The sequence below is a fragment of the Bactrocera latifrons genome, unplaced genomic scaffold, assembly GCF_001853355.1.
Source record: "Bactrocera latifrons isolate USDA-ARS-PBARC rearing strain unplaced genomic scaffold, ASM185335v1 scaffold_0, whole genome shotgun sequence".
In the NCBI taxonomy this organism is placed as follows: domain Eukaryota; kingdom Metazoa; phylum Arthropoda; class Insecta; order Diptera; family Tephritidae; genus Bactrocera; species Bactrocera latifrons.
Window position 1 is genome coordinate 1921294 of NW_017534406.1, and position 21735 is coordinate 1943028.

A 21735-nucleotide genomic window follows, 5' to 3' on the forward strand; every position below is an offset into this window, starting at 1 on the left:
TTGATATTGATATTGATATTGATATTGATATTGATATTGATATTGATATTGATATTGATATTGATATTGATATTGATATTGATATTGATATTGATATTGGTATTGATATTTTAGAAACAGAAAATACTCCCCCATAAATTGAACCAATGCTTTCGAGTCGAGTTCTTGATCGGACAAAAATCGGTTCCAGAATAGCTACGTAAACTCAACATTTTTTTCTCGACTGTATATACTCGTATAACTATTAATAATGTTTTTAAATTGTATAAATATTTAAAATTTGACGATAATCAAGTAATTTTTTCGGTCAGAACACAGCAAGAGATCTGTCCCAGTGGGCCAGGGTGGCGCTAGGAAGAGTTTACTCGCGCAAAAGTATGATTGTCGTACGAACTGACTAACATACACAAAAATTTACTACCAGCTTAGTCTTAACAGACTGCCCAACTGGAAGAAGCTGTGGCTACGTGGCCCGACCGGAGTCTTAAATCTGGTACCATACGGATAGCAGTAAGCTCTTGTAGTTTGCTGTAGTCCGTTTATTGGGTTGGCTCTTTGGGGAGATTCGTAGTGGATGTGGTTTAAACCCAAAAGTGAGGAGATCTGACTTTACTTCGATTTGATATGGAGTCGCGTTGCGGTCGGGGGTCACACCCACCGAGCGGCATGGTGAAATTTGGTGTCTATTAGATCTTACCAATTGGTACCAAATAATATTTAGATTGTTTTTGGCACCTATTAAGGCAAGAGTAGAGTTTGAGTCCAAACTCAAATCATTTACAACTAACAAGCTTCTATAATATTCAGGTCTTAATTGGCCAAGTAATTTAGCATTTAACCAGATCCAGTGCGAACGTGACCAACTATTTGGCACGAACCCAACAAAATACCTAACAAGTTATTGGCAAGCTTTTGGCAATCAAATTACCATAGATCAATTTTGAAACTACTTTCGCTGGTCGCTGGCTTTTTGCTGAACAAATGAAAGTGTTGCAGGTGCCAAAATTTATTAGTGGAATATTTTTGTGGAAATTGTGTCAGCAATGAAAATGTAAATTTCATCAAATTGCGAATTAGTTCAAAGTAAGTACCAACAGTAGGAACAGGAAGGCAGTGAACTATAGAAGAAATATTTTATATTCAGAAGATATTAATATTTATGTATTATCAAAGCTTTTACTTTAAGAAAAACTGAACAAATTAAACCTTAGTTGTAACGCAATTAACCATACGTCATAAATTGAGTGGCAATTAGTGCTCAATTAATCGTAACTTAACGTGAATCCAAAAATTGAGCTCCTTGTATGATGATGTTCTACAAGACAATGTTTTGTCTTTGAAATTAAATAAAATATTTGAGAAAGAAAATTGATATGGGCGACCCTATATAATGTGTGTAGAAATTGACGGAATTCCAATTGAATTTGAAATAAGTGATAATTTTTGGACATTATTTAAAGAAATGTGTTTAAGGAAAAAATCGATGCATAATTTTGAAAGATCTTTCACAATCACTGCTGCATTTATGTTAGCTTCGATGAAGTTAAGCAAAATAGCTGTAGTTCCCATCAACATTTAAGCGATAAAAAGATCTATGCATATTAGCTTATAGCAAAACTATTTAATACTACTCACTCGAAATTTATTTTGTATTGATAGGACGAAAGCCTAAGTAGCCAGTTTCCCTTTGTTTATCTAGTATGTCTATAAATTTATTTTCAGGTCATATTTAAATAAATAAATAAATAAATATTTTTTTTCGGCAAGAAAATAGTAAATATAAAGAAGTTATTTTGAAGAAACAATATTACTTTCACTCCAATATAAATGATTACAATTTGCAGCTAAATAGGTATGCTACCTTTTATACTTATTTCGAGATTTGCAATCCTAGTGATTCAATCTGGTAATTTACAATTTTATCATACGGTTTAACATATTTGATGGTATGCATACTCAGATTGTTTTGATATACGGCCGCTACATTGTTTACAGTAACTTAAAATATTCGTCTTGGCCAAAAAATATACTTATATCGGGATTTGGCAGCGCTAGTGTTGCAGTCTGACAACATATAACTTCATGGTAAAGTTTAACATATTTGATGGTATGCATACTCAGAATATGTTGAGATACAGTAGCTTAATATATTCATCTCAGCCAAAAAATGGATTACAGTCGCGAATATTTTCGATTATTTTATACAAAATTCGACGTGAATTTACTCAGCAACTTTGTTGGTGGACTCAACTCAATTTGTGGAAAAGAAGCCCTATCAATAAAGGCCCAGTATGCCAAAGATATGGTGAGCTCGATCAAGGTCGTAGATCACTCCCAGACGAATTTTGTGAAGGTCATCCAAAATCAGTTGTATTTCCGCAAATTATTGGTGATATGGGCAAATTGATATTACAAAAACATAGCGTGGCCAATTGTGTGATTGAGATTTAATGGACTAGCATACATTCAATATGGCATAAATATTTCATTTTGTATTCCATACAATTCTAAACTCGCTCAATAAAAGCTCGTGTCAATTTGTCGAAAGATATTTAAAAAAAAAAAATACAACAGCAGTGCTTTGAAATATATCTATAGCAACTTGACGGGTGATCTATGGATTTATATGTATGAGCGCGAAAGTATACAGCAGTTGACTTTAAGGGTGTTTCCAGATAAGCGGAATCTAACAAAAATTGCTTGGAACGAAGTAAGGAAATGGTTGCCTATTTTGAAAAAGCTGGAAATAGCGAAACCATACCACTGGAATAACGCGTAACCACAGAACAGTATATTTTGAACGATAATCATTTGTTTATCATTTGCCTTTCAAGAAATCAGGAAAACTAAACACCGAAGGCAGATCACTCTTCACTACGGCAACTCGAGCTCTAACATATTGACTAAGACAACTGCAACTGCATTTTTGAGCATTCAAAATATCGATGTCATGAGCTTATTATAACTTCTATATGAACAAGAGCAACAAAGTGATTAACACCGGAAGAGATGGTTGCTTCGAAGAACATTGCGAAAATGTATAGATCTTAAAGTAGTATATTTTAAAAAACAAGCCAGCAATCCTTGTTCTCTGATTCCGAAATAAAAAAAAACACAACCCTGGTTGTAATTAGGTTGACTTACAGGAGTTTACACAATTAACATTTTTGTTAGCTTAACTGAGTAAACCATTTAAAAATAGTATGAGCTTACAAAATCAAAGTTTAGTATAAATTGAATACATTCACAAAATGAATTCACTTTTAAATTTCAAATCGATATATTTTAGAAAATCCCACTTCAAACACAAACATAAGACGCCGGTAACATAATCCAAACAATTTGTATGCTTGAGTAATAGAGTAAAGACATCAAAAGCGGTGATGGACTCCGTAGAGCGAATTGTTTTTAATATTCAGCAAGCTAGATCGACAGAATCATTATTTGGTAAACTTGTGAGAAAAAAAAAACTTTTTCACTATCAAGAACTAGATCTTCTTGTCGCGCGAAAACAAATTCTTAATTGCTCAAACACGACACACAACTTTTTCAACACATATAATCTGAGAAATATGAAAAACCAGCAAACAGTGCAGCATGAAACGCCGTCAAACAGAAATTCACACGCAATACCAGTAATATAGCACGCGCATAAAGCCTTTGCCTCGCCGTTCTTATACAACAACAACACAAGCTTCTTCCACTTTCCAACAACCAAAAAGCCAGTGTGAAAAAGTGACCTTTATTCGGTAGCCTAAATTCATTTATGGCAGCGTTTTTGCCAGTGACTTCAATATACTTTATGCCACAATGCAACGCTGTGCGCATCGTGCCACTTTATGATGAAAATCAACGGAATAGCAAAAACAAAACGCGAAAAAAAAACGATAGAAACAGAATGAATTTGGCTTTTAGCTGACCATGGTCGCGACTACTCGCCGGCTGTTCTAATTCAAGTCACGTGTGCGACGAAAAATCCCAGCCATCAGTTATGTTGTTGCTGACCATTATATACTGTAGCTGCCACAGTGAACGTAGCTGCATGCTGTTGTTGTAAATATGCAGTATGTTTGTTGTTGTTTTCTGATTGCTGTTTTTACAGTTGTCGTCTGACTTTAAGCTGTTATCATGCACTTTTTATTCACTACGCCGCGGCATTGTTGTTGTACGCTTAAATGCTAAATTGCCGGAGGGACTAAAACAAAAGCAATAACAACAAGGCATATATCGCTGACGTTATTTAGAAAAAAGAACGTTTACGAAAAAATGTATTCGGCGTTGCTGATGTTGACAAAACATCGCCGAATACAAAAACAGTATTAGCAACAAAGCCATGAAATCCACACCGTTGCAGCAACACTATAAGTTGGTATGTATGCATGTCGTATCTGTGGCGTGGCCATAAAAATACATTGAGAACACATTTAATTCATGGAATCACGTGCAGCCGTTATAAAGCAAAATATACACAATAAAACAATAACAAAAAAGTCATAGGTGCAGACATAAATATATAAATATGAATTAAAAGCGTGTAAAAAGGGCAATGCGTGCAATAAATGGCTCATGAAAATCGCATGAACTATATATGTGTACCGGAAAAAACAAGATTTGGTGAATTACGAATGGTTGCGAGATATTTTTAATTTTTTATTTTTTTTCGTTTTTGTATTAATATATTCTTTCCTAAAAACTGCTATAAAAATAAAGTGTTTCATAGAATATATTTTTTTTTTTCGTTGCAATATAAAGATTTCGGATATTTTCAGTTTTGTAGTTCAAGTTTGAAAATCATTTATCATTTCTTAATATTCTTACCAAGTTGCTGCATGCTCTTAGGCATTTAAAACCCCTTCATTTGTGTTTGGTACTAATCAGACTATGCCATATTCAAACATATACTTTCCTGACCAGTTAAGTGTAACAGGTGAACTGAGAAGTCCCCGATCTGACATGAAGATGATGCTAGTAGAATTAAATCCATAGAATTTTTAGATAGCTCTAACCATCGAAAGGGGCGCCTAGAAACTTGCCAGCTATCGGATCACTAGTTAGAGAATAATATTATTTTCTTAGAAACAACTTTTGTCACTGTGAAAAAATTGTGAAAAGGGAATTTTGTGTGTTGATAAAATATTGTTTTTTTTTTTCTTAAAGGGAAACAAGAAAAAACGTTAACTTTGGCCGCACCGAAGCTAATATACGCTTCATAGTTGCATTTCTTTTAGTAACTATGTGTTCACTTTGTACGGAAGCTATATAATACTTATAGTAATCCGATCTGAATAATTTCTCAAAACTGTGTTTTTGAAGTCGGTTGGCAAGATTTCATGAAATTTCACACAGATCTTTGAGATACAATTTTTACAGGCTTGAGCAAAGGATTTTTATCGTTTACAACTATTTGAAAAAAAGTGTAGCAAAATTTTTATTCAAAAATTTTCATGCTAAAATGTCTGCCAAAAATTTGGTTTTCAGATTTTTTTTTCCTTCGACCCTTAAAGTTATAACTTTCAGCTTTATTCATTGCTTACTGTGTCTATAGCAGCACGTTAAGCATAATATGAGCTTAGTGATTTCGTTTGTTAAAAGAAATGTATCAAAAAATTTGTATTTGGTATGATACATTGGGCTACCAGATTAATATAACCTAACCTAACCTTCACCTTTTTAAGTGTCTCTAAAGGGATTTTCTTCAGAAATATAATCGTTAAAGGAAACTCCCTGCAAATCGCAATTATTTTGTTCCTTCTAATTACTACATACCATAATAACGAGGTTCAATTCGAAATCATAATATTAGAAATCAATTTGTTTTTTATTTAGCCGTTTATCTGCATGGGTTATGGTCTATAGGCAGTAAGCCTATAATTATATTCTGGTTGAAAGACAGATATGTATGTTTGTAATTTATAAATACGCATCCATACATATTTAAGTATTTATGTAAGTGCCTACATATATATGTACAAGTATGTATAAAATAATATATATATTTATATACTTAAAAGCGTGCCTTCGATAGGGCTTAACAAAATTGCTTTTTGATGAGAGATTCCATACTTACGCACCAGCAGCCATTAACATAATTGCAGCTATGGCTATGGTACGGGCTATGTGGTATGTGGATAATAATTTGTATTTATTTATAAATTAGGGTGGGCGAATATTAAAACGAGAATACATTTTTAAAGGAGATCTAAAAAATATAAAATTTTTTTTCTATTTCCCTCAAATCGTCGTGAATGAACAACTCGTTTTGCTTACTAACAATGGGATCCACTTTCAAGGACATGCGGTCGACATTATTATTGTAGCTAGAGGAAATTTTGAGATTACTCTCTGCGGAATTGTACAAAGCGGACTAGGCCTGGCTAAGGGTAGTGCAGTGAAGTTGGGCTGAACATTGACCTAGCGAAGACGACTCTCATCCCGTTTAGAAGACGCAGGGCCCTTCCTCCGGAACCTAACGCTTGGGGACACAAAGATAGAGATGACTAATGTCGTCAAATACCTTGGTCTCACGCTGGATGCCACTCTACGCTGGAAGAAGCATGTTGACCTGAAGCATTTTCCAAAGCTCCTAACGCACTTATGGTGAGCAATAGACTAGTTGGTAAATTCTTAGACTGTAAGAGAAGGATTGTCAGGTGGTTGTACACCATGATCGTGCAACCGATTATAACATATGGGGCGGGGGGTTAGACCTCAAAAACATCGCAGAGATCTTCAACTATCTGCGTGTCATGCGCATATGCTCGTCGACGTCACTTGAAGTTATGATAGAACTCACACCGCTTCACGTAGTAATCGCTCCAATAATGACACAGCGTATGAAGGGTTTAAGTGGCTCTTCGCCCAACGGACGTCATTACAAAAAGGGTAAACGTTATTAAGAAGTTCAAGGTGATCCTTAGCAGCAAAAATTGAATTATTCCGCTCTCGAGCTACTGCTTGAGGATAGTAGAATCAAGTGGAGAACCGAGAGTTGGAAAACGTCGAAGGGAATCGAGATGCCCAATTAAGATATTCTAGTCGCTAAAGTAGCACGCTTTTTGTTGAATTGTATGAAGAAGCATTCGTTAATGTTGGAGATAAAAATGTCTTAAAGTCAAACACATGTGGTAGACATAATATATTCTCCGTTCACACGACAGTCGGGGCTAATTAGCCGGAACGGAATTGAATTTTTAAATGGATGAGGAATGTTAACTAGAAATCATACCTCGAAATTATTTCAGAAATGTTTTATGCTGCTACGACAACAACAACAGAAGAAATTTAATAGGTTTTAAAATAAGATGACCTCCTCTCACAAGAGTTGAGCCTACATAACCATAATATGAACAATAGCAAAAGCGCAATGATCTCGCTCGGTCGTTTTCTTAATTTTTTTAACCCGAACAGGATATGTAAAGTTTGCCGCTATGCTTGTAGCACGCACAAGGAAACTTTGGAGATCTTATAGAGTCCGTGCGTCGGTCCGTCTCCACATGCATACCAGTATACGCAAGCTAGTCCCTTGGCTTAAGAGACACCGGTCTGACATTTGGCACACGTCTTTTTCTTCGCAAGAAGCTACTAATTTGTTAGGATTGTTGTTATCGGACAAATACATCTTATGACTGTCATATAAACTGAACGATCAAAATCAAGTTCTTATATGGACAACTTTTTTATTTGACGAGATATCAACACCAAACTTGGCACGGATCATAAACTCAGGAAGCGCTACTATGCGCGAAGAAATTGTGCTGATCAGAGTACTACAATATATAGCTGTCATACAACCTGCCATATGGGTATCAAGACAAAGATGTTTTTATACCATTTCATGGTGTAAAAAATGCTCTCGTGTGGGGTGTTATAGCTTCTGTGCTGTGTGTTATAGCTAGTATGCCAGACAAAGCAAGTTTAGTATTTGGAAATAATTGAAAATGCTATAACGCGTCTTTGCTCTTAATTGAACAGTTTTCAGCTATGCTTAGCAATTTGTGGCACCTTAATGCTTGTCGCATCATCAACGCAAATGTTGCAATGTATGCCGCCTTGAATGTATAAATAAATATGCCAATGAATATGAAATGCTTGCGGCAAGAGGTGATTTCGCTCATGCACGCTATTTATGTGCGCCACTTAAGGCAAATAACACTTTTTTTCGAGTTGTTATTGTAACTTCGACGCGAAGTCAGTGTAGCGATTTTTGCGTGCAACAAAAGCAGCACCAACAACCGGCGCCGCACAACGAGCGACCAATCAAACGGTACTTTCATAAAGTTTAATTATTTTCGCATTAATTGCTGGCGGAATACCGTTATTAAAGTAGGTATATTGTATGCTTAAACTGTTTACTTTGCACTCACCTATCTTCAGTAGCTGCAGCGACCACGACACAAGTTGTTGTCTGCAAGTAAACAAAAGCGGAGATAAATAATTTTTCATTTCAATGCCTTCATTTATATTTGCAACTCAAAAAAAGTTTAAATTGACGCTGAGTGCATCAAAGCGAAACTTTCGGTTTGAACAAGTGATGACAGTTTGTCGCTGCCAATTCAATGCGAACACTCAGTTATGTAATTAATTTACGCAAAGTCGCTGAGCAATGCAATAGCGAGAGTAGTTGAACCGACGAGCTCTAGCTGCCTAAGTTTGACCTTATTTTCACTGGTTCCAGATATTTTGCTGTCGCCCAGCTTGGCTTGTTCATTTTTATTCATTCATTTGGCTAGTTTATTTTATTTGCGCAATGCGTTTAACTTAATTACCGCTATTTGGATGCTAAGCATTCGTGCGACCCGATGAGAGCCAAAACGCTTACCATCCCCCAGGCGACGCTCTCGCAAGTACGTCAAGCGATAGCAAGGCCAACATATATACCAAAAGCACACCAGATCCGCATCCGTCTCAGCTCATTCCTCCTATCATGCCATCTCACCATGGCCAAAGAGAAAAACCTTAACCCGCCAACTACTCATATTTACAGTTATTTTACTCAGTCGCTTGAGGCAAGCCGAATACTTGCGACAAGTTTCAAATTTCCATAAAATTTCAACAATTTGTATATGAGTGTGTGTGTGTGTGTTTGCGGTGACATACAGTCATTTTTATCATAAAAAGTCACACCGCCGTGTCACCGCTAAGACATTTAGTGTCGCGCAACAGAAACAATGAGGACGTCAGCGAATTTGCGCAGTTTAGCTGCACATTAGATGCGCCAACTCTCCTTCCACTCTCCTTCCCCTTGGCTGAGGTTTGTTCCCTTGCCAAGGCATTGTCGATTATTCAGCTTTCGTTGTTGTTAAATTTGTTGTAGTTGTCGATCTTGGTTTGAATTGTGTTGTGCGAAGAGCAATGCGTTGTATCCGGTGTTGCTGTAGTCATTTGGGTACGGCGTGCGGATATTGTTGGCACACTCAAGACACATAACAAATGCGTGATTATTTGTTGCTTTCTTTTTTTCATGTGCGCACGTAAACGATAAGGGAGTGAGCAGCGTCAGCGTACGCGAAAATCGTATTAGCGCATAAATAAAAAATATATTGTATATGGAGGAAATGAGTGCGCCATGTCGTATGAGTAACAGATTAACGCAATTGAGTGCGCGTACATCATTAGGGGACTTAATGTACTTAAACTCGAGTGCTTGGAAAATATACTATTGATCTTAGTGGCTTAACTCTTCATAAAAAATATAAAAGGTGTAATTTTGGAGGGTTTAGAAATCTTTAAAATACTATTTAATAGAGACAAAAAATTGCAATTGTTCCTTGGAAGTTGTTGGTAACACTTTATGTGGGAATGTATTGCCGCGATTTCATTAATTTCAGCCAAGCACATGTAGTGTTACTAGAAGAAGTTCATTCTGCATTTAATTAAGATTTCTCACATATTCAATGATAGATGCAATACAAAGTCAACGGAAGTTCGAAAACATTTATAAAGGGTCATTCATTTTGAGTTTCTCTACTTTTTTGAAGAAAAAACACAAAACTACCAACTTATAGGGAAATGTTTACTATCATTTGAAAGAAAACTCTTTGGCATTTATCTTTTCAAAATTACATCTTTCAAATATTGGCCGTGGACGAACTCAAATGGTCCAACCGTTCAGCCCAATTTTCAATGACTTGTTCGACCATTTCGACAGGTAACTGTCGAATGACACACATGTTTGGTTGTCCAAGACCTAAATCGAAGCGGTCCTGTCGCCATTGACTGTTACGTTCTCACCGGCATCATATTTGACGAAATGTGGACTATTTGTAAAAATTTCACGCGTGCTCTTTCAAAAAAAAGGCTATTGAAAAAAGTATCTCTACTTGGATCACTCGTTAGTAGCTATATGGAGGCTAAGGGAAGTATTGAACCGGTTTTATCTTTTTAATAAATAAGCATTCTCTTCGAGCTTCAATACTGTACCCGACAGATTGACTGAAATAGTCGGTAAAAAATCAGCCGTGGTTCACATTTTTGGTGTATCGGAAAACGGTGCAGCAAGTTTGGTTAAGTTAGCTTCAGCGGTTTGGAAAATATGTAGGATTACCCATTCAGGGGCTACCTTAAAAAGATTTTTGGTTTACAGATTTCCCCCGCTATCTTGGTCCATCGATGGCCCACTGCAGGGACACACAAAAATCATCCACTAATTTGATTATGCTTCTTATATTCTAAATCACTGTATGGTGGAATCTGGTGGCCCCATCTCAGCTAACACACCTTGGATGGATTTGTGAGCGGGACGATGCCGTGAAAAGTGGTACGGTGAGATTTTTCACTTTTGGCAGTTAAGAGGGAAAGTGAGTTTTAGAGTCGTCTGTGGGAAGCTTGATATCAACTCTTGTTTTAAGCTAGCAGGTCTAGTGGAAGTTGCTGTCATCAAGGACATCCAGCTTCGAAGTGCAGCTTCTTTCAGACCATTTAGTAAATTTTTTATCGATTTACCGATATGCGTTGGACCTATGGCCTTCCAGTGAAATCAGCAAGCGCTAATCAACAACCCGAATTTTTTTTGACTACGAGAAACTTCTGCTTATTGCGCAACTTTTGTCTAACTGCGATTGAAATACCGCGGTATAAAAACTTTTGGCGAACTTAACGAAATTGGTAGGATTGGTAGGTAATAAATTGAAGGTGAGCTTAAAACTCTACGTCGTTCTATGAGGAGGGTCTGGTGATCTACTTTTAGGAGTTTTCGGGAACACAAAAATCGAATTTTGACTGCCCAAGTGAGATCCATTGATTTTTGGATCAATCCTACGACCTAACTTATTTTAAGCTAACTATATAAAATCTCGCTTTCTTCGACCGGTTCATTTTAAGAGGTTATGAATTTTCTGCATTGCTTCATGCTGACAATTTTAAAATATACTTGGCTTACTTTCTTTAGACGTAGAAATCTCCCGTGATCTTGAGAAAATTCGCTTCATGCCACATTGCTTTTTTCCGTCACTGTATTATATTTCTAACGACCACCTCGATATAAAGGCAGAAAACTAAGAAAGCTCATTACTTCCACACCCACCAGCCACTAGCGCCACTTACACCTATAAGTAAGCAATATACTTTCACACAAGCACAAATGTGGCAGCTAAATAGCGGAAATTACGCAGTCATTTCATTTTCTTCTTCCACTTTTATATACTTAAATTTGTATAAACATAAATTTACTCGTATGCCTTTTGTAAAATTTAGTTGTAGAGAGTGTGAGCGACCAAGTCGGGTGTAAAATGAACAAAGAGTCGCCGCAAAAGCGCACATGCAACCGCAAGTAAACCGTGTGCAACAACAAGAGCAACAACTCTTTCACTTAGTGGCTGCGGCGGCATTTCCTCGCATTCACTCATTCTTCTCACTTTGCCACAAAGCTAATCTTTTCAGCCGCTTAAGTACCTCGAGCGAGTACAAAAGCGTAAATCGTTTGGAGCACAAAGGACTGAACATTCGCACCTTGTGTTCACATATGTATACATGCGTACAGGTAATGACTTGAGTTAGTCATAAGTTAGAGTTATCGTTGGTAGAGTGAGTTATGATAATGTTTCGAAATGTTATTGAAACTTAAGTAGATCTTATGGCAATCAAAAGAGTTTAGTGAAAATGTCTTTTATTAATAAAGAATTGTGAGAATATCACTTTAGTATTCAAAGGATGGCATAAAGAAGGCACGTAGTTCTAATCTAGTTTTCTTCAACAATTTAGTCCAATTTGGGAAGAATTTAAGTAAGAGGTTCAACTAATGTTTAAGTTTGTTCAATTAATCGAGATATATATGTTATACAAATACAAATGATCAAAATGACGAATTAACTATGCGTCCGTCCGTCTATGCATAAATAATATAATATCTAAAATATCTTAAAAACACTTGGTACAACCAGGTAGAGTTAGTGTTGAAGATGCGCGGAATCGAATTTTTGCCACACCCACAAAACGCCACTATTGGAAAAATTATACGCTGTCATCACTAAATTCAAAATTAAGACTAAACCTCCGCCTACTTTTTATATCATATAACACAATTTTGGAGACCATTTGATTCTTTCATATATAAATCAGGCAGCAATGAATGTCTCGGGATAAAACTTTGCAAGAATATTGTGCTTTCAAGTTAAACCATCTGATGACCAAAAAATCTCGAAATCGAAAAACAAACAATTCAAGCTTACAGATACCGAATATGGGCAGCAGAATTCTAAATGAAAACTTTCTATCGGAAATATTTGTTAATTTGTGGGTTATATTATTGGTTGACATATGAGTTATATTATTGGTTATTATTATTGGTTAACTTATGAATTATATTATCGTTTAATTTGTGAGTTATATTGTTGAAATTCGGAAAAGTTGCAGGAATATGGTAAAAGAAATCTTCGAGTTTCATTCGGTCTTAGCGCTTTCTTACATACTTTCAAGCTTTGTTTTCACTGTCGCACAGTGTTCGAAAAAGTAAAAAATTATAATAAAATAAATAAATATATTCTTCATTGGGTATTGGTATACCTTCAGGCCCCTTGTTTTGTCGAATGTAATAATATAAGTTGTGAAGAGCAAAGACCTCCTATTTATCCAACTATCTAAAATATTGTATTTTTAAAACAAGTGAGGTTTTGGAAGAGCGAATCGAACATGGGTCATTTTAAAGGAGGTATGTATGTTCTACAAGCTTTTTGAAATAAATAACAAATACAAATACTTTATGTATATAATATCGTAGTACGATCAAAATTCGTAAAAAAGCGATAACTTTCCAAACAAAAAAGTGGTTAGTTGTTATTATTTTAGTGAGAATAATTCAATAGAACAAGAATGTTGGGCATACTTGAAGATGATAGTTCAAAAATTTCAACCAATCTAACAAACACACAACTTTGAACATATTAATTAGAGCTCTTTGTCATGGATAAATGATTAATATTGGCATTCCAGCTTTAGCAGCTAAATTTCAAATATAAAGTGAAATAAATTCAACCACATATAACAACCTTTTTATACCAAAATTTACGAAGTTCAATGTATTTTGTAATGCGATCGAGGGTCATTCGTCGCCGGTTTAGTATCAGCACAGATTTATTTAGCTAAAGTACCCAAGCGAAAAATAATCTAACCGGATCCAATCACATAACCGAGGTGACCAACTGACATGCCTATTTCTTGTTGTGGGGTTGTTTCAAGTCAATGGTCTTTACCGATAAACCAGACTCTCTTCAAGCTTTAGAAGTCAATAGTGAACGTGCTATTTACGACATACGACTTGATATAGCGAAAAAAGTACTCGAAAATTGGCTTCAAGGAATTATTTGAACTTCATTATGAGCAATCTCCACCTGCCGATCTAGGTATATTTAAATGAGTGTTTATGTTCGCTGGGTTGGCTACGCAAAAGAGGTCTTCCTGTTGTAAATACAAATTACGTACACAGCAACCGGTAATTGCATGTTTGCCTGCATGGCCACATATACATACATGCCTGCCACCAAGAGTGCGAGTACGGAACTTATGCAGTGGTGCGAGTGTAGGATGAGGTTAACTTGTTACTGTGCGAGTGACTTGTTTGACACGTACTCATCTGTGTTTACATGCCACTGTCGCTACGCACTCGGAAACACACAACCAAATCCATTCAAATGTTACGCATATGCGTTGTGTGCAAGCTTAAAATTATGCCAGTTTGGTAAAATGTTAACGAACCTGAAGTGCGTTTTTGGCTTTATGACAAAGCAATTTTAGGCACTTGCCTTAAAAAGATATATATATGCCTCATTAATATATATACATACAACTTTCTATTTGTGCATTGGTAGGTAATTTTTGTGTTAAAGGGCGCCGAGAATTGGTGGGCATGTTCGTTGTATGTGTGTCGGCAAAACATTTGCTAATATGACAATATTAGCACATTTGTTAGGCAACAGCAGCACGAAAGCACACACACACTTGCACCTATGTACATTCATAAATATGCTTTAACCGTAGCATTGATTTTATGGTTCTTTTGTGAGTGCTTCCTGGTGTTAGGCTTGGTGTTGGAATGTTGAAGTAGAATTGTTTATAGTGAATGGAGATCTATTCATGTGTGAATTTTTGCTTTTGAAATGGCTTTGTTAGGTGTGTGGCACATTGGTTCAAATTAAAAGCATATAGACAGTATGTGGCACTTGTAGAGGAATTATTTTCGAATTTCCATTTTCTCCACGAAAAAAATTTAAAAATTTTTGCTGAAAATAAGAATTTAAAATCATAAGAGCATAACAAAAGTACATTTTTAAAACAAGTAAGGAAGAGCTAAGTTCGATGTAACCGAATATTCCATACTCTTGTGTTAGGTATATGGGGTCTATCGCGAGTTTTAATCCGATTTTATTCAACACAAGCACAAAGATGCACCGTTATAAGAGAAACACGCTATTTTAATTTTATTAAGATAACTTACATATTGGCTCATATACCGGGTAGTCGAAAAAGTTTTTTCGTATTTGGTTAATATATAAGGTTGCAATCGTATATCTCCAGTGTCTACAATCACATTATGACATACCGTATAGTGCTGGAAAGGTGTTAAGCTTCATTCAATCAAAAAAAAAAAATTATTCGGGGAAGTTGAAAAAAAGGTACAGCTGTTCAAAAATGAGTGAGAATAATAAAGAAATTCGCTATATTTTGAAATTTTTGTCTAAAAAAGAAAGAATGCCACGCAAGCCACCAATAAAATTTCTGAGGTTTACGGAGACGATGCTGTATAAGTTCGAGTAGCACAACAATGACTCGCTCGCTTCCCTACTGGAAGTTTCGACGTGAAAGATCGGTCTGGTCGTTGAAAAGGTCGCTGAAATTATGGAAAAGATTGACTAAACCCGTCACATAAGCAGTCATGACATCGCTAAGGAACTTAACATTCATCATCAAATGGCTGGCTACAAAAAGAAGCTCGATGGTTGGGTACCACATGAATTGTCTGTGCAAAATTTAATCAACCGAGTTAACATCTGCGATTTTTTATTGAAACGCAACCGTCTCTGAAGCGAATGGTAACAGTAGATGAAAAGCAGATCAAATACAACAATAATGTGCGAAAATCGTGCTCCAAGCGTGGCGAAGCTCAACAAATGATGTGAAAGGTTATGCTGAGTGTTTGGTGAGATTGGTAAGGAACAATCCACTATGAGCTGATCCAGATTGGTCGAACGATTGGTCTTACATTTTACTGTCAACAGCTGACGAGATTGAAGCAAGCAATCGAAAAAAACGGCTAGATCTGATCAACAGAAAGGGCTTCATCATCCACCAGCACAACGCTAGACCACACACATCTTTGATGACTCGGAAAAAACTATGAGAGCTTGGCTGGGAAGTTTTTATGCATCCACCATATAGCCCTGACCTTGCACCATCAGACTACCATTTGTTTCGGTCAATGCAGAACTCGCTTAACGGAGTAAAGTTGGCTTCAAGAGAAGCCTGTGAAAATTACTTGTTGCAGTTTTTGGCCGAGAAACCAGAAAAGATTTACACTGATGGAATAATGGCTCTAGTAGAAAAATTTCAAAAATTGGTCTACCAAAATGGTACATATTTCGTTAACTAAAGTTCATTTTATATTTATAATGAAAATTTATAATAAAAATAATAATAAAATAATAATAAAAATAATAATTTGAAGTTTGATTTGAAATACGAAAAGACTTTTTCGACTACTCATATGTGGTAAAAAGTCACATGGTAGTTCGAGATCCTTTATGTAAGGTTAATAGGGGCTCAGGATAGTATTGACACCATTCAACACATTTTTGATACACAGAAAAGAGTCTCTCTGATTTCAGTTGTATATTACAGCACTAATTTTAACATACATACATAGATGTATAAAATGATTCTATTAAGTACTCCAGCTCTATGCAAAATTTAATAATTCTCCACAACCAACCTCTTCGCCTTATTCAAGCATTTCAATCCTCAAAGAAAGGTATTGACTAGCAGTCCGACACCAATGGAAAATCTCACCAAACACTTCCCTTATTCGCAGCAGCTGCACTTAACTCGAGCCAGTGGCAAGCAGACGCTTAAGCTTATCCATACTTGCCTTGCGCCCAGCACCCGCACTCTCGTACGGATAAAACTTAAAAGCGAACATTTCAAAGCTTAAGTACGTTTGTGTGAGTCTAAGCTGCCACTTGCAGACTTGCCTGCTTTGACTTTTCACTGTTTCGTATTGGCCGGCGTTACTTGCAGCTTTGGTGACTTGAATGCAGAGTATTTCGTAGTGATTGGAATTCCAGCAGCTGTAGCATTTGCTAGTTTTACCGTTTGAAAGCCGGAAGTGTGCACAAAAGTGATGTGAAAACTTGAAACATAGTAAGCTATGATAAGTCGTAATACCGGCAGCAGATGAGTTACATTGCAGCAATTGCGGTGGAATCGCAGCCAGAGAACTATTACTGCACTTGTGGAAATATTTAAAATCCATTGAAATGGTTAGGCGCAAATTTAGTGCTTGAAATGGAATGGAGCAACGCACGCGCTCGATGAAATGAGAGTATGGGAACCCCGCAAAAACAATTGAGGATCGTATATGCCGAGTGATTGAGTCTCGTCATCAACCCAAGTAAAACCGAAATGATTTTATTTACTAGAAGGTAAGATCCCGAAATCACCGCTGGCGGAAAAGGGAGAAACTTGTCTGCAACTAGCGGATACAGTGAGATGCCTAGAACCCATCTTGGAAGCTTTCATGAAAGCCGAATATCGAAGGAAGAGGAAAAATGCATATAGTGCTGAAGAGAATCCAAAAGGTGGGGTTTGTCGGAAAGTGGCCCTCTGCTTCTACGACACCATAGTCAATCCCATTATGATCTGTAGAGTCCTTATGTGATAGGACCATCATGCACATAATACCTGTAGACATCGTCGAAAGGTGTATGACTAAGAAAGTTGCTATCAGACTCAAAGAATCAGAGTTCTTAAAAGAACTCGAAGAACTTAACACTCAGATATCGTCACACCATTTGTCTTCATACCGCATCACTTGGATCGTGGAGTCGCCAAATGGAATTCTGAATCTCTGAACGTATACCGACGAGGGATTTGTGGATGGGAAAAAATCGTTGGAGGAGAGGGTTAATAAGCTTCTTTAAAGATGGGTCAAAGATTGGGGGAGAACATTGGTGCCAGGGTTCACTGTCTGGAGCATGTTTTCCAAGCCGATGTTGAAGCCATTAAGATATCAGTAGATGTGCTATAGAGTGTAGCCTCCTTCAGAGTAATGACCATCTACTCAGAATTGAATTCACTAATAATGCGTTCAGGATTGGTCAAAGAGTGCCTAACTTCGCTATCAATAGTATCAAGTGTCTTTGTGATAAGACTGGTTTAGGTGCCAGGCCATAGCGGAATAGCAGGAAATTTCAGAGCTCATGAGCTCAAAAACAGAAACAGAAAGCAAAAATAGAAACAGAAACAGAACAAATTATTTGCACGAGAATTAATTATAAATTTTAATTTTTTGAAATTTGTTTTTCTAAATTGCTTTATACAACTATCTATAGATTTGTTAATAAATTATATTTTCTGTTGGTCGAATTTCGACCACTGGCCAATCTTGTCCTTTTTCAATGGCGTAGACATTTTTCGTGGCAGAAATTTAGTTTAGCCTATGCAGTGCCTCTTCCAATGTATCAAGCACGAGCAAACACCCCTAACAACCTGCTAGTTGACTTCTAAAATCGCTTGCGGCAGCAGACATATTGCATAGACTTGACCTGCTTCTAAAGCCAAAGCATTGAATGCGGTCAGATTGTTGGCAGCTAAAGCAGCGCAGCCAAGAAAAGCAACTAAAGTTTTGGGAAGCACTTTCCGCTATGGTTTGTCGGAGTTAGTTTGGAGACTTGCTGACTTGCAATAGTAAAACAGCAACAACAACCGCTGGTAGCGCAAAAGTGTTGCCCGCCGCCAACGAACAATGCAGTAACGTTGCCAAATATGGTATTTAGGCCTATATGTATATATGTTTACATATGTAAATGTGTGTGTGTAAGTATGTGTTTATATGCAAGTAGTTCAAATGTATTGGCTGTTGACTGGCGCGCGGTTGAATGCTTATTGAAGTCACTTGGCTGCGGATGTCTTGGCATATACAATCGTTTTTACTGTTATCACAAGCCGACGAAGCTAACTTTGCGGTTTGTTGCCGGCTTTTTGGCGCACTTCTCGCGTCAACGGCACTCAGTGGGCGACTGCCGCTGTTTTTGAGAGCTTGTTGAGCTGAATTGGTTTTCAGGTTATTTTCTCAAAGATTTTATCAATGCTACATTGTTGGCTGTTATCTTTTTTCTCTTAACTTGTTAATGCTTTTAGCGCTTGAAAACAAGGTTTTGATGCTGAAGATCCAAAAATCAGCGTATAAAAATGTTTAAAAACTTATATAATACTTTTGTAATTTCAAAAGTTTAGAAAAAAACGGGCGTGTCTTTGTCATTTAAGCTGCCGAAGGCCGCTTAATTATGTAAGGAAAATCCTCTGAAACATTAAATTTAACGGCAAGAGTATTACAAGGACTCATAAAAACTGTAACCAAATGATATGGAAGAGCTCGATCACATGATTTTTATCCTGCAAAGTTTCACAAAAGATACACTCAGCAGCCACGAAGTCAAAGTCATTACCAGTTTTGAACTGTACATCCTAACAGTTATTATATTGTGATTATTAATCGGCGGAAATACATTTAACTGGTCTTGGCAGCTGAACTAGTTTTTAGAGCACTTTGTAGCAAAGTGACCAGGTTTCCTCTATCAAAGGGGGAGGTATCTGTATGCAGCCGCCATTCTCTTCCTAGTAACATGCTTTGCGTACGAACCTAAGGAGAGGGATATAGATCAACTTCTGCCATTGCTAATGAGGAATTCTGGCAATATGTATTAAAAGTCAGGGTAGAGGTTTCAGCAAACAAAACTCTCCATGGATGAAAAACGAGCGTTGTGATATCAACCCAAACGTCGCTGTTGAGACTGTTACCAGCGGCGAGCACAGCAAGTTTACTCGACTAGAGGACCACGAACCTCGAAAACGTTTTAAGCGTCAACTCCGTGGTAGAGAAAGATTTTCTACGGTATCCGGTGAATGTTAAAGAGAGGTTTAAACGGCCAACAAAGAGCCGATCAACGCCTACGACTCCAAATCCAACGGGACGAAGCCGGGAGAGTAAAAATTAAGAACAAGATACTAGCGAAACTTGATCCGCACTTGCAAGGCAACTATTTAAACATTTGACGACCCCAAAGGTAAAAAAATACTGGAATTGGTAGCGATAGTGAGGGCGCAGAAGCATTATAGAAAAAAATTATAGATTTTTCCAAGAAGGGAGTCCAAGCAATTCTCAAACCTCAATAGCAAATAGGTGCTAAACTATACATATATTTGGCAGCAGAGCTTTTCAGCAGTATACATAATAACGTCAACAAATTTGTATGACATTTAAGCGTGTTCTTTTCGTACTCCTTTTACAACAATACGGGCCAAATTATCAACTCAAAGAAGAGTCGATTTCGGAAACTTTGAAATCTATAACCATATAACAATAATCTAAAGGATTAACAAAATTATTTCAACTAACCTAACGTACATTTGTGTATGACTGTAGATAGCTTAACTTTTGTATGCATATACATACATATATGTGGCCCTTTTCAACGATTTTCGGGTCAGCCTAACGACTTTAATGTCAAAGCGTACACACACGTAATTTACTCGCCCAATACATGTCAAACTATTTCTTAGCTCAAAAAAATTCTTTGTCAATTGTATTGGCTTTGTGAAGGTGACTCCCCTAACCGCCCCAGCAATTTCACGCGCTATGTAAACTGGATTGCGTGTGACCATTACTTCTTGTGACTTCCCCATTTTTGTATGCCTACGATTTCCTCTAAGCTCCAGGTCGCATTCTGCGAGGCGGTTTATTTGCTGGTTTTTGTGTTTTTTATTTGTTTGTCCGATTTTTTTGGCGTGTTTATCTTTCATCTGCGATCTCCTGTTAACACTAATAAATTTCACCGTTTTTGACAATTCGATTTTCGCTTTTCAAAATTAGTTTTTTGCTTACTTTCAATAGCTAAAATGAGCGGGCTTTGAAGACCAGCGGCCACTATAATACACAGCAGCAACAAAAGCAAAAAAGGTGGAAGGGTACAAAATGAGAAAGCAAAGAATTATGCTCTTGTATGGTGAAACTGGTTGCTGTGAAACCGTTGTAAAGAGATTTTGACAATTTCGATAGCGGAGCATAAATCCATGCAGACATACACACATATATGTATACTTATACATATATAGAGTATACTCGTATTATAAAGGGTCACTTGCCCAGCATGAATGCTTTTCGGTTTGTGCTGTTGCTGCTGCTTTTGTACACGAACTTATGATAGTTTTGCAACTTTGTTTTATTGTAGCACTTCACTTCACCCACACAACCACTCCTACACCCACACACACACGCCGAACAATCATAACTTCATTGTTGTTTTAAAAGTTATTGTCATCTCCAATTTCCCTTTGTCATAGCTTATGGCTTTCATTCTTAAGTTTGCCAACTGCAGAAAGGAGACTCATAAATTTCAAATGAAAACGTTTAATACAAGGGATTTGTCTGCTCATATGTATTGCTGGGAGTTTGTGTGTGGGTGTATGGAAAGTGTGTTTTAAATTGTGGCTTAAGCATATGGCAAATTTATTGGACATAAAAGTTATTTATATGATTATTATTATTATTGTTGTGCTTGAGTGGTTTCGGGAAAGTTTTCCATGCATCGTAATTAACTTGAGCCCGTAAGCATATGTCTGGTAATAGGTTTAATATATTCTTATGAGAAAAAGAGAAAAAATGCAAAGCTATAAAAGGGAGACGTTGTAAGATGTTATATGTAGCAGTGGTGTTACCAAATAGTTTTTGTTTTTAAGTTATGAGTAATGTCATAACCTCATTCTGAACAAGTAAGGAAGGGCTAAGTTCGGGCGTCACCGAACATTTTATACTCTCGCAACAAATACCGTATCTGTGTAAAGTTTTATTCCGCTGGCATCATTGGTTCCTAATGGATATATTATACAGAGAAGGCGTCAGATGGAATTCAAAATAGCGTTATATTGGAAGAAGGCGTGGTTGTGAACCGATTTAACCCATATTTGGTACATGTCATCAGGGAGTTAAGAAACTATTATGTACCGAATTTCATTGAAATCGGTTGAGTACTT

General features: G+C 36.8%; 1 protein-coding gene across 1 annotated transcript in view; it reads right to left on the bottom strand.

The window, feature by feature from the left end:
• LOC108970615 (myosin-G heavy chain-like) overlaps positions 1 to 21735 on the bottom strand; it is a 374599-nt gene that overhangs the window by 252027 nt on the left and 100837 nt on the right. The window contains exon 3 of the mRNA XM_018936137.1: positions 8364 to 8404. The gene's annotated coding sequence lies outside the window, so the exon portion shown is untranslated. The remainder of the gene's footprint in view (positions 1 to 8363; positions 8405 to 21735) is intronic.